This window comes from Sceloporus undulatus, chromosome 6 (assembly GCF_019175285.1).
Source record: "Sceloporus undulatus isolate JIND9_A2432 ecotype Alabama chromosome 6, SceUnd_v1.1, whole genome shotgun sequence".
Taxonomy (NCBI): Eukaryota; Metazoa; Chordata; class Lepidosauria; order Squamata; family Phrynosomatidae; genus Sceloporus; species Sceloporus undulatus.
The window spans coordinates 166,133,534-166,148,107 of record NC_056527.1 but is presented as its reverse complement, the minus strand read 5'-3'; positions in this window follow the sequence as shown (position 1 = coordinate 166,148,107).

Genomic DNA, 14,574 nt, shown 5'->3' with positions numbered 1-14,574 from the left:
GTGGTTTGCACAGAGAGATGCAGAGACACACAAACCCTTCGCTCTCCTAATTTATGGCTAATGTTCAGTGGCTCCTCTGCAGCCAAGTAGCCAGAGAGAAGGACAGGAGGGAGACAAGTCTGCAGATAAACTGGGAAACGGCTATGCTTCCAGCCAGACAAAGCACAAACTGACCCAGTCGTGTGATGCTTTTTAAAGCCTCCTCCTTTCAAAGGCATTTTTTAAAAGTGCTCCTTCAAGCATTAACACATAGTGTAGATAAGAATTTCCCCAAAGAAGGCTGGAACCATTATATATATATAAAGGGAAAGGTATGAAAAAGGATTGAGGAGGAGAAGGAGATGAAATAAGCCCAACGAGTGCTAATATGTGTTTTGAAGCATACCAAGTGGCCTAGTGCAATGGCATTGCCCTGGGCTAAATTTGCAGGTGGTCGAGACTCTCCTTTTTGAAAGGTTAACCTACAAAGAGCCCATAAAGAGTTCTTTGTGAATATAGGCAAACACCCACAGAGCGTGGCGACAATGCAAAAAATAATGACATCAACATACCCTGGCTGAAGTCCATAGCATGGCGAAAAGGTTCACGGATGTGTGGCGTGGAACAATAATGGGGGGCGAGGTAGAAAGGGAAACAGGCACAAACATTCACAGAAAGAGGTGGAGGTCTCAGCTTTTAATCGCCAGGCTGGGAGATCAAGAGAAGATGTGATATGGGTTGCAATTTCAGTTAGAAACCAGGTATAATCTCCAGGTTTGTTTGGGGGGAAAGCGCTTGGATGAGGAGACTCTAAGCAAAGGGATTGTTTGAACAGAGTCAGTACATAAAAAAGCAAAATGGTAACATCGTCTATTATGGCCTGAATCCTATTGATCAGTCCTCCTGGACTAAGCCGACTAAAATGACTGTCCACCGGGGAGTCCACGCATTGGTGTCATTCTTGTTGTGCGCCTTCAACTCATTTCCAACTTACGGCAACCCTAAGGCAACCCTATCATGGGTTTTTCTTGGCAAGATTTGTTCAGAGGAGGTTCGCCGTTGTCTTTCTCTGAGTCAACACATAAGTAAATCCAGTTGATATAATGGATCTATGAGAGGATTTTAAGTCAATAATATTCATAATATGACAGCTATTATGGGATTCAAGAGCAAGCTTGGTGTAGCGGTTTCAGTACTGGACTACCGCTTTGGAAATCAGGGTTTGATTCCCTGCTCATCCATGGAAACCCATTGGCTGACCCTGGGTGAGTCACACAGTCTCAGCCTCAGAAAAGTCTGTGATAGGTCACCATAAGTCAAGAATGACATGAAGGAATACAGCATCAGCTTTATAGGATTCAGAACAATAATCCTGTTAGGTATTTATGTTCTCATAAATTGACTTATAATCATGTAAAGGTGAATTGTGATGTGTTTTCAGGAGGGGAGCAGAGATAGAGTTATATCTTTGGGTCAGAGCCAGTATCATGGCCATTGCGCATGTCCCAATGTACAACATATCCCAAGGTGCAATAAGTTGCACAATGGAAGCTCCTATGACTCAGTGGACATCTTGCATGGGGCCCCAATGTGATTCATCACAATGCACTATCCTGGTTGTGTATCCAGTCAGCAACATAGCTCTGCCATCCTACTGTAATACAGTAATATAGCCTCTGATACAGAAATTTAAACAAACATCCAAAGCTGGATGATGAGGCTGCAAACATAAATCTCTTCTTGCAGAGCGCTACATTAACTATGTCATCCCAACCTTGTGTTGAAAGGCAACATTGCATAACTGAACAAAGACTCTGAGGGTGTTACCAAATCCACAGCCAAATGTTCATGCACATGCACAAACAATGCATGTTCATTTATAAAGTGCTTTTGAATGTGCAATGGACCCACATGAACATCTCTCTTTCATCGAACCTGAACTGAGAACAGTGTAGTGTGATACTGACCAAAAATGAGTGTGTAATAGAGTGAAGCCAGAACTCTCACTAGAAGCAAAGATGACTAAAGTAAGACTGGTTAACCAGATACCCCAATGGGAAGCAACCAAAGCCAGGACATATGTGCAATGTGCCCTCCAACTTGAGTTTTCCAGTAACTTGGATGGTAACAGATAATCCTCATGTCTATTAACCATTGATAACATTCTAACCATGAAGAAGATGCAATAATGCTAATGCAGTTTATGCAAAATGCAAATTATTTGTATTTATCAGCTGTCATTAATATTTAAGAATGAAAGAGCAGTGGATTCCAAGCAACCTTGCAGCAGCATGGAATCCCTCAGAAAGACACACTGCGGAAATACACTGGTTTAACACCGCTTTAACTTCCAATGGCTCAATGCTATGGAAATGTGGGATTTGTAGATCTGTGAGCTATTTAGCCTTCCCTGTCAGAGAGCTCTGGTGTCACAGCAAACTAAAAATCCCAGGATTCCATAGCATTCAGGTATGGAAGGTACAGTGGGGTCAAACCGCTTTATTTCTGCATTGTGGCAGCAGCCAAGGACCTGGATCTTATTGTTAGCTCTGACTAGAGAAAATCTATTTGATCGGTGGGATTTGCCTGTGTGCAGACTCACCATTCAACAATGTATTTTATAGGTCACGATTAAGGTCAAACTGCGAGACATTGAATAAATACCATATCATAAAAGATATAAGGGCCAGTCATGGTTACTTTTACTTTTGCTTATTTATTTTACTCAAATGGCATTAAAAAAAAAAAAACCTTTACAATGTACATTAGTTGTGTTGTGTCACTTTCTGGATGGATGTTTGTAAGGGACTGAGACAGACTATCTGTTTGCTTCCTAAAAAACATAAAACCAGGAAAATGGTGGGAAAAAGAAACCCACTTAAAGACAGGGATGCATTTCCACATTATTCTGATTTTATGTTATTTTATTTTGGTTTCCACAAAAATATTTTCCCTTTGGCAAAACCCACAAGTTCAGTCGCAAGACAGTTGTATGCAACAGCTTCTTTCCCATTGTCTGCCCAACTCAGCTGGTATTTAATTGGTCGGCAATGGGAGGAAAGCCTCCTTTGAGGCCATGAATATTGACTGTTTATGTTGAAATGTCACAGTGAAAGGAAAAGTCCAGCACCAAAGCAGTGGAACTCAGTGTGAGGGTTTCAGACACAAAGGCGACACCAGCCAAGCGTCCACATTGAAAAGCAAATGCAGCTGAAATTCAAAGGGGAGAGAAAATGGAGGACGGCGTGCAAGTGTGGGAATTTTTAAGCCCGCCACTGATGGTTGGGGAGGGGGAGAAGAAGTCATTATTCTACCTGCTAGACCCAAAAGTAATTGTTTGTTTGGACTGAAGCGACATGGCGATGGAGGCTTAAAGAGGATTTTAATTGAAGATGCATCCCAAATATGATTTAGCATAAATAGCCTACCTCCTTTTCTTCAATAACAAGCAAGATCCTGGTTTGTTGGGGAATTATTGGCTTACCAAGGAGCGTCCTAGTCTGGGCGAGGTTTGCAACCACCTCCCAGAAACTCGGCTTGAATGTCTTAATCACAAAGCAGCTGGAAGCCCAGCAAATGAGTTTCTAGCAGCCCCTCTGGAGCCACAAAGGAGGCAGTGTTTGGGAGCCACTTTGGTGCCTAATTGAACATCTCAGCTCTTGCAAAGGCCATTTGTTTTGAAACCCACCAAAAAGATGGGGTTCTTGAGATTGCATTTCACCAGAAAAGAAGCTGGCTCTTGAGATGTTAACATGATTTCATTAGCCTCCTCTATATGCTTTGTAAATTAGCATAGCCAATATAATCTGTATTGCCCAGTTGTTGCCAATTGTTGCCAACATATCACCATCCAAATCTGGTTATTGCCACCTTGTTTCCCACCTTTGGTGAGTTATAAATGGAAATTATAATGATACAAATGAAGATCACCACCACTTGCTAGAATTGTTGTCTTTCAGGTTTCAGTCCAATCTCTCATCCACACCAACGGAGTGGATCCAGACAGACAATGAACTCCTAGCTCAAAGGAATGTCACCTTTCCTGAGTTAGGAATAGGCACAATCCACTTCTTCCAGCAGAAAAGCACTGCTGGTTGATTTCAAAGATCTGTCAACAGAGCAAGCTACCTTGATGGCTAAGAACAGCCAAAAAGGGAACGGAGTATATGTAAAGATTTTACGTTGCTTTCTAGCAACAGGTAGACAAGACCCAAGACCACACATGCACGAATCCCTATACACCAACATCCCACATCAAGCCATCAAGAATACCATCCTGAAAGAGGCTAGAGCAGACCTAACTACCAAACTCTGCCACTTTCTACTTATAACTAAAGCACTTCATTTTTGGAAATACAGCAGGCCCTTGGTATCAGGGGTTTGGTTCCAGGACACACACACACACACACACGCATACCCAAATCCATGGACGTTCAAGTCCTATTGTAAACAATGAGTGTCCTTTATATAAAATGGCAAAATCAAGTTTTGCTATTTGGATTTTTTAATAAGCATTTTCAAGCCACAAATGCTTGAATTCATGGATGCAGAATCTGAGGATAGAGGGGGCTGACTTTAATAGATAGTTCCAAGTCAATGGCACAGTCATGAACACTCACATGATGCCACAGTATGTGAACATCTTGATGGCTAACCTGGAACAATTTCCTCACCATGTGCTTCCAAAAAAAATCCTCTCCTCCATCTATGGTATACTGATGACATCTTTGCAATTTGGCTTCATGGAAAGCAATTACTTGAGAGAAATCATTACATGATTTCAACAACTTCCATCCTACCATCACCCTGATCCTAGAACAGTTCACACAATAAATTCACTTTCTTAACATCACTGTGCAACTGCATGCTTTTTCAAAACTCTTGTCTCCACATCTTCTCTGGGAGCAATATTACAGGGGCCAACACCATCACCTGCAACACGAAAGGTGCCTTTATGTGCTCTTCCTCCAATGTGAGATGTTGCATGATGGACTATGACTCTGGAGACCAGGGTTCGGTTCTAGCTTGGCCATGAAACCCACTGGGTGACCTTGGGCAAGACACATGCTCTCAGCCTCAGAAGAGGCAATGATGAACCTCTTCTGAATAAATCTTGCCAAGAAAACCCCATGATACGTTCGCTTTAGGTTTCCCATAAATTGGGAACAACTTGAAGACACAGAACACACACATTATTTCTAAACTCACATCTGTACCTTTACAGCAACATATGCAAATATTGTGCACATTGGAGCCCTGTTTTGTCTTCTCTTCTTCTCATAGGTTCCCTTATTTTGTTAATCTAGTGCTTTTGACCAGACTCAAGGTAGACCCATGTTAAAGAGGATTTAGCAGAGATGTAATATGTTGATACATAGAGGTTAAAGAACAGAAAGCCTAATCAGAAACTGCACATACATTTCAAGAGACTAATACCAAGGATTGTCCCTATTCAACCTTCCCCAATCTGACATATTCTTCATGTTTTGACCTACAACCCCATCAACCCCAGAAAGCATAACCGATTTTCAAGTGATGGAATCTGCAGTCCATAACATCTGGACGGTGTCAGTTTGGGGAAATAATGCTGTGTGTTTTCAGAGGACTTGAAAGCCAAATTATTTGACAACAAATGATAGAACAACATGAGGCCTTTAGCAGACTTAAGTGTGCCTAACTTCAGATGTAAGCCTATGCTCACATACCTGAGAAATGAAACCATTAAACTCAATGAGGTTTCCTCCTGAGTAACCATACATATGATTGAACTGCACAACTGGATTGGTCTATTTTATTTTATTTTGTTTTAACATAGATTTATTATGTCCACATGCGGGGTTCATATTTCGAATCTGGTTCAGTATTCATCTGCAGTTTGCAAACTTGCAAATTGAAGATTTTGATCCCAGTGAAATTGTTGTTAGAAAAAAGTGTTCTTGCAGGTTGTTGTTGTTTTATTTTTCAAAAATGCTATTTATTTGCCTTATTTAAATATCCTCCTTCATTCAGTCTAAGCACCTGAGTTGAAGATGGCTTTACACAATGAAAGCGTATCATTGAAAAGTTATGTGTGTGTTTTAAATATGTTCAAAGCTGGACCCATTTATGCCTTTGTTTACATGGAACATCCAGCTTTCCTGCAAATAATGGGCTATTTTAAATGGAAGCGTCTTGCCAGGAACTTGGTTGTAAACAATAACAACATGTTTCTGGATGATTTAAATGCGTAGAAAACATCTGCACATTGTCACATTAGCCTCGCTTTACTTCATTCTTCCCTTTGGATAACACTTTACAGGGAAGTGTGGATTCAGTCCCAGATTGAGCTTCTGGAAACGATGACACTCTCTCCTTCCCCAAGGACTGCGAACAGACGATAAATGCAGGTCACTCTGAACTTTCTAGCTGCCAGCGGCAAACCTTAATGTCTAGATATTTTTTTTATTTATGGTTACATCCTTAGGCTGCTAATTGTTTCAAAGAACCATTTATGGGCATGAAACAAAATGACCTTTGGTCTCCTCCTGGCCATTTTACTAGAATGAAAGTTGGGGGGAGAATATCCAAATATAAGGCACAGTAGCTTCCTGCTTGATATACTTGAGCTCCATCAGTAGTTTTATAATGCATTCACAGTCAGCTACAGGTTTCTCATCTCCCCACCCCAGTGACACACACACACACACACACACACACACACACACACACACACACGACTGGTGGTGCCGATTTGTTGAATGGCTGCCATTTTCAATGCGCTTACTTGTGAGTTAACATGTTTGTCAGACCTTCCTGCAAAGCTAAAATGCTCCATGGATGTATCCGCACTGCAGAATTAATGGAGTTTGGCATTGCTTTAACTGCCATGGCTCTATGCTATGGAATTTGGGGATTTGTAGTTTTGTAACATAGTTAGCCTTCTTTGTCGTAGAGCTCTGGTGGCACAATGAACTACAAATCCCAGGATTCCATAGGAGGGAGGCATGACAAACAGTGTCACATTGCATTAATTCTGCACCTTAGATGCATCCGATAGCTACTCTGCATTTCAGCTTCTGTCCCTAATGCAGCATATAAATTCTTTCTATTTTATTTTTTTAACAACATCTACTTCTCATAAACTAACCAGCAAATGAACAGATACAATCTGGAGCAAGAGGGGAATTGATGAATTCTCTGCCTTCGTATCCACAAAGAATTTGATATTATAGATGCAAGGAGAGCAAAGTTTAAGAGGTGAAACATGAATTTGGCAGAAAGAAACCTGTTTTTCTATTGCAAATTGACATCCGTAGCAAAACCTAGCATTTGTTTAGATCGACTGAGCCAGCAACAGCAACCAGTAGTGAATCTGAATACGATTTGAATCTGAAAGTAAAAGTAATTGTTTCATGAATTAAAGACTCCTTAAATCAACTTCGTCTTCCTGGCTGGATTCTTCCAAAAAATTCCTTTTTGATAAATCTAGCATTCTTTTGTTTTGACTGAAACATTTATATCAATAAAAGATAAAACCTTTCATCGCATCGCTGTGTTATGCTTGACCTTCCACCTCTGACATTCACCTATCTCCATCTAACAAGCATTCTTCAGATGAAGAATGGTATTTCTTCATTAACAAGATCCGCTTCACCTTTAAACTGCTCCTGCGCTCTTTCTCTCTTTCCCCTCTCCTCCCTCCCCAATTCTCTTTTGCATTTAGCTGGATTGAGACATCTTGGATCATCATGACATTTCAGGAGTACTCCCAGGCAAGGAAGGGAGGAGGGAGGGAAAAAGAAAAGAAAAAAAGAAGGGAAGGGAAGGGAAGGAATGGAAAGGAAAGGAAAGGAAAGAAGCAATCATTTCATCCCCAGTTCGCCTGCAAAGAAGATGTCATTAAAAGAGGAAGCTAAATGAACCCCTGTCAACTCATTAAGGCTTCCCCAAAAGGTAATTTTGCCGTCCGATGTGGAGTAAAAGAGTATGATACATAATCCTATTATTACTGACACAAACTAACTTGCTAATGTCAAAGGTTCCCTTTCCCCAGAAAAGTTCAGGTGTTGCTAAATTCATTAATGTGCCAACTCGAGGAGATGCGATGCCACTTCTGTTGTCTACGGGGTGCAAAGTGGAGTAATCTTGCTCCTGTCAGCATGCTTTCATCTTAATTCCGTTGACACAGTGCTTTATTTTCCGTCTGTAGGAGGGAGCAGCGGAAGGGAAGGTGGAGGGTGAAGTGCTGTGGGAGTTGCCTTCCACAAAACAGTGACTGAGTAGCCAAGCTGTGAGTCTGAACCACCGGCTGAATCAACCCAAGCTTTAGTTGATTAATCCAAGGAGAGAGCAACTGGTGGAGCGACCAAGGAAGGCCACACTGGAGAAAGTGCATGGAGCTATGCTTAATCTGGTATAATTTATACCAGGGGTCCCCAACTTTTATTCTGACTACTGTCCCCCCCCTTTTCTTTGGGAAAAACCCCAAAGGCCGTCCCCCCTTTGTTCCCCCTTCCCCCCCCCCAAATAAAACACTGTCTTATATTTATTTTTCCTCAAGAAGACACACTATGGCTTATTTTCAGGGTATCTCTTATTTTTATTAAGTATGGTACAACAATCTACATTTATTCAAATATAGTTGAGCCATCTCCTTCTGGAACATCGTCATAACTCTCCAAACCCGGAATTCCATCCTGCATTTCTTACGACTCCATTTCCTTTAGAACCATTGGCCCCAATCTTTCCGCTCCCTTCCCGCCTCCTTTCGTTCCACACTGGGCCTATCACTGTGTCTTATTTTCAGGGTTTGGCTTATATTGCGCAAATGCTTAGAAATCCTGCTATGGATTATTTTATGGGTATGTCTTATTTTAGGGGAAAGAGGATATTTGTTAGACCAAAAAGATAGGTCACTTCTCTAAAGTGTTTATGATCTACATTTTGTTTGTTTGTTGTTGTTATGTGCCTTCAAAATGGTTTTCATCTTATGGTCACCCTAAAGTGAACCTATCATAAGGTTTTCTAAGAAATATTTATTCAGAAGAGATTTGCCCTTGTCTTCCTCTAAGGTTCAGAGAGGCTGTGGCTTGCCCATGGTCATCTAGGGCATGTCTACATGGGCCAATTGAACTGGTGCCCTCCATCCTTATGGTGACTGGTCTACAAACACAAGGTCAGATCTCCTGTTTGAGTGTCTTCGGCCCCTAACCCTAGTACATCCTGGGGACATACAAAATGGTGGCGCCTATTCTACATGGGCACTGCCATCTTGATGTCGCAGACGCATAGTGTCTGCACGTCCCGCGACAGACGTGACGTCGTGAGTGAGCCATTGGCCACTTGCGGTGCCACTTCCAGGACGCAAAAAGAAGCTGCTTTTTACGGCTTCTTTTTGTTGTGTCTGGGAACCGCGCGGTTTGACCACTGCAGTTCCCGGACACAGCAACCGGCGGCGGCGGCAGACTGCCATTTTCAAGTGGTCTGTAACGGGCCTTCATGATAGAAGGCCAGTTCTTCACTGACCTTTTGCTCCAGATTTTGCAGGAAAATCTGGAGAACCCTGCATACATGTCACAGCTGTGTTGCCCAGCATTGCAATCGCTAGCACAAGCTAGCACTCCCTTTGAGGTCACAATGAGGCTCCCAGCCATGTTATCTCAAATCCTGAGCATCTCCAGGATGAGAATACTCTAAAATGCTCCTGGAACATTCTGGCCAGTATAGACTAGTAGTTTTCTATGGCCAAGCAGAGTTTGGAACTCTGATCTCCTGGAGTCCTAGTCCAGCAATAGCAATAGCATTTTACATTTCTATACTGCTTCATACTGAACTCAACACTCTCTAAGCAGTTTGCAATGTGTTAACCGATTGTCTCCAAAAAGCTGGCTACTCATTTTCTGACCTATCAAATGATGGAAGGCTGAGTCAACCTGAAGCCCTGCTTGAACTCACAACGCTGTGGCTGGAGTACCGACATATAACCACCATGCCACCAGGGCTCATAGTCCAACACTCAAATCATGACACAATGTTAGCTCTCTAGTTTTGATATTGAGAAGAAAAAGTGAGAGGAGGAAGGAATCCACCAAGGGTTTTCTTTTTTAAAATACAATACTTTCCAGGGAGAAACTATTGCCCTTCAGATATTGTCGCATCACAACTCCTATCATTCTCAACCATTGTCCTTACTGCCTATGAATGATGGGTTCTGTAGTCCATCAGCATCCAGAAGACCACATATTCCCTTCCTTTTCTGTATGCAAGTACAGTCAGAGATGTTCCAGGCAAGGAAGAAGACCCTGCAAGTAAAGGTCTGTGTTTACTTTGAGTTTATATTACATGAACAGGTATCAGGGGCATGATGATGACCATGCTAAATTTCTTAATCTCTATCTTAAAAACAACAACGCCATAACAATTTGCCCTTATCTATATTCTGCAGTTTTGTTAAAATGGGAAACATTTTTGAAAGCTTTGTCAGGAGCAGTAGGAGGGAATATGTGATTTTCAACTTCATCTGGAAGGAGAAGTTTTAGTTCTATTGATGGGAGGGGAGGAGGAGTTCTTTAATTTTGTCACCAAAATACATCTCAGGGTTCTAAAAATATTTTGACATTCTCCTTTACTTTCAGCTCCTTTCAAAGGGATATATGTTGTTCATCTTCTCTTTGTGCTACTTATTCCATGGAATTATTTTTAATTAGGGAGGAAAAGGACTCTGCGTGTTACAATGGATTTATCTATCTGTCCCCCCCATACCCCATTGTGCGGGATAGGAAAACAAACAGGTGCACTCCGCTTCCCATATGATATGCTGCACAAAGTAAGTAGAGAGCTTTGTGTAAACATCTTGCACTCATTCAAACTGTGCAAGCCTGAGTCATCAAAAACTTGTATCCCTAAAGATCTGCTTGAGGCTCTGGCTACAATGCAGGAATAAAGCCATTTGATACGGCTTTAATTTCTATGGCTGAATGCGATAGAATTCTAAGATTTGAAGTTTTATGTGGCACCAGAGGTCTCTGACAGGGAAGGCTAAATATCTCGTTGTTGTTTTTGCATGCCTTCAAGTCATTTCTGACCTTTGGAGAGCCCAAGGGGAACCTAACACAGAGTTTTTGGAGGCCGAGAGTGTGTGACTTGCCCAAGATCGCCCAATGGGTTTCATGGCCAAGTGGGGAATTCAAAGTTCTGAGCTTCCAAGTGTGAAAATCCAATTCTGATTCCTTTCTGATCCATATATTAAGTGAAGTCAGTTAAAAATGAAAGTGGAAGAAATGAAACTTTAAGAACCACTCTCTTATAAAAGAAGCCATCTCCCTTGAGATAGGTTAGGGTGAAAAGTAAGATGCGCCCCTCAATCCCCTAATAAACTCAAACATGTTTTCAGTAGGCATCCTTACGAGACAAGTCTATCACTCTGTCTGTTACAACACACAACAGCTCATTGCATGTGTGAATGAGTTGCCACTGGTCAGACGCTGGTGAGAAAAGGCTCCTATCTCTTGACATAATTTGAAGCATCGCTTCACAATTTCAGGTATTAATCATCTTCCATGTCTTCATGAGAAGAACATAAGAACTGTCTTGCTGGATCCAAGACCAGATGTCCATCTAACCCTGTTGTTTGCCTAATAGATCCTAAAAACAGTAGTGAGGGCCCTTTCACACTATACATAGTGCTGCCATGGCTGAATCCTACTGCTTAAGACAGTGAGGAAGAGGAAGAAGAGAAGAAAGAAGAAGGTGGAGGAGGAAGAACAAAAACATTAATTCCTGGATGGTATCTGGTTACTGGTTTGTTGTTTTGTGCCTTCAAGTCATTTCGACTTATGGCAGCCCTAAGGTGAACCTGATGGCCTAAATCCATCTTATTGGAGCCACAGACATGTAGTAGTTTGAGCACTGGACTTTAACTCGAGAAAACAGGGGTTGATTCCCCACTTGGTCTATGCCAAGTGGCCACAAATTATGCAGTCGAGTTATTTCCCTCTCTTTATTCTGTTGTTAACTACTGGTGTTTTATGCATGCATATGTCTCCCTCTGAAAGATGCTGAACAATTTTCTAATGCAGAATGTCAACATTCAGCTCGAGGTTGTGGATGTGGAGTTGCACAGGTCATGATGTGGTATATACAAATGTGCATTTCATAAGGATGTACATTGTGCATTGTTTATGGATACATGTTCAGGCACATTTGCTTGTACATTTGCTTCCATATTTGATGCCTGGGCTCAGTTATGCAATCCTGCCATCCAACACAAGGGGTAAATAGCTCAATTAATGTGCAACTCCATATGTTACACAACTCTAATACTGGATCTCAGCTGTTATGGTTAAAAAAAATATCCAACTATTATGTCCAGATCACTCATGGGGGCTCATGAAACATCAAGAGATTGCCACAAGCAGGAAATATTGCCCCATTATGTTCACCAAAGTCCTTTCTGTTCACATATCAGAAGATGGGTAATATATGCAAGGTCTTGCCCTATACATCTGGGTGGTGCGTCTGTCCTGTAGAAAGCGAAACCAAGTGAAGGGGACCTTTCCTTGAGAGGCTGCAGGAACAGCTGCAAGCATTACGATATAAATTTAATCCTTCAAACAATGTGCAAATAATTCTCCTTGCGCCCATAGGATCCTTCTGGGTCCTTGCTTTTACCTCCAGCATTCCAAGTATTAATAGGGTTAAAGGTGCCGCCACGGTGAATTTATGGCCAACGTATCTCAGTCTGTTACCGCAGGATCACTAATGGGTGACCTTGAGGTTCAACCATTCCAGACTCAGAAAGATCAAGTCTCAGCCCCCTCCTGAAAGTGCTGTGTGTCGGTGACCCTTTCATTCGCCTTCTCCATGGCCTAACCTTTAACTCGCTGATCTTTGACCAAATTATTAAGCAAACACCTGCTTAGGGCTCTGACCAAGGGCTCTAGACCTGGAGAGCTACCATAATTTCATGTGAATTAGCTGTAATCATAGCAATGCCGGCTCCGAGGGAGAATTATCAGAGGGTAGATTTACAGTAAATAAGCATGCATGCTGCAAGGCTACAGACAACTGCCTTTTTAGCAGCCTTTAATAAAAAAAACTCAGCAAAACAAATATAACCTCTAGCTAAAGGAGATAGTATTGGTTCACCGACAAACAAGAGGGCCTTCTTCCTTTGTTTCCCCATTTGGATAAGATGCTACCTGACTAGGTAACTTTTATTTCTTATCATGACATTGGCGACAAAGATTCTACTTAATTTGTCTCCGTTAAGAGTTTGCCATTTCAATCCCAGCTACAGTTTATCAGCACAGAACAGTAGTTTAAAAAATACATGGGAAGAAGGGGAAATAGCCAAGAATAGGAGGGGGGGGGAATCCAAAACATGGAATATTACAGAGGGAAAGTTTATGAGTCACCCTTCCATTTGCTTGCTGGTTTTCTATGTGAAAGGTCCAATTCCATGTTGATGCAATATGTACCTGAGCCTGGAGGTGCATTTTGATGGTCTCCATGCCTAGAAGCCAGGGTCAGTTAAGCCTGGCATGAGATGCCAAGTTAAGACATGTGAGGGGGGGGCAAAGTCAGAGGTGATTTAAGGTCCTGCCACCATCTCATGAGTCCTCTGTGATCTTCACTTGATCGCCCACCATCCTGCCCTCTGTGTCAATTGGCCAACATGGTGCCCATAAATAGGCTGTCATTGGCAAGTTATGGTGGGAGGGGGGAGAATATCAGAGTTCGGTGTATATCTTGGCACTATTTTAGTGAAAGGTAGGGCTTTGGAAGGTTTACTCTTCCAAGGTCTGGGGTCTGGGGCAAGGCCAAAACAGGAGGTTTGCTCTCTCTTGTAAAGTCTCCGGATTTGGGAGGGAGTACCTAGGTTGGCCTTCCAGCAGCTGGATTACTGGGGAGCAAACTATAGTATTTGATTACCCTCATCGTCTAGTCACAGGTTGACATCTGACCTCAGCTGAGCTTACATCAGGTTGCTCCCTCCTTATTTTGACCATCCCCAGGTTTAATTCATTTAAATTGGTTTTAGGTCAAATAAAGTGGCCCTTGTTAGCTCCGCGTTTTGAGTCTGGTCTCATTATTTCATGGTTAGCCACCAGACACATGAGCAGTGGGCAGTCATGCAGGTGGGCTCCCAAAAACATATAGGAAACACCCTCATATCTGTATGGAGAGATGTAAAATGGTGGTAAAGTTGCCCACGCAGAAGATATACTTGGCAAAGATAAAGTAGGGTTAAAGAAAGCTGTGCCCCCATTGCTGTTAATGACAGCCTTTTATTCCCAAGTAACTAAAGAAATTTACCCATAGAAGATATTTCTGGCAACCTCTTGTTCCCTCCAGTTTTACCGTTTGTGAGTACTATGACATTTTATGAGAACATTTCTGCTCATCTCCAGGTGAAATGAGCTGCTCCATTTAAGGCAATGTATGGGAAATGTTTCCCTGCATAATATACTTATTACAAATAGAAATAGAATGCATCAAGAAAGAAGATTATAGGTTAATCTCTTGCCTGCTACATTGTCATTTCTGTTAGCAAATGAATTTCTCTGTGTTTGTTTTTTAATTAATATAGAGTAATTTGATTAAAAAGGTGATCTC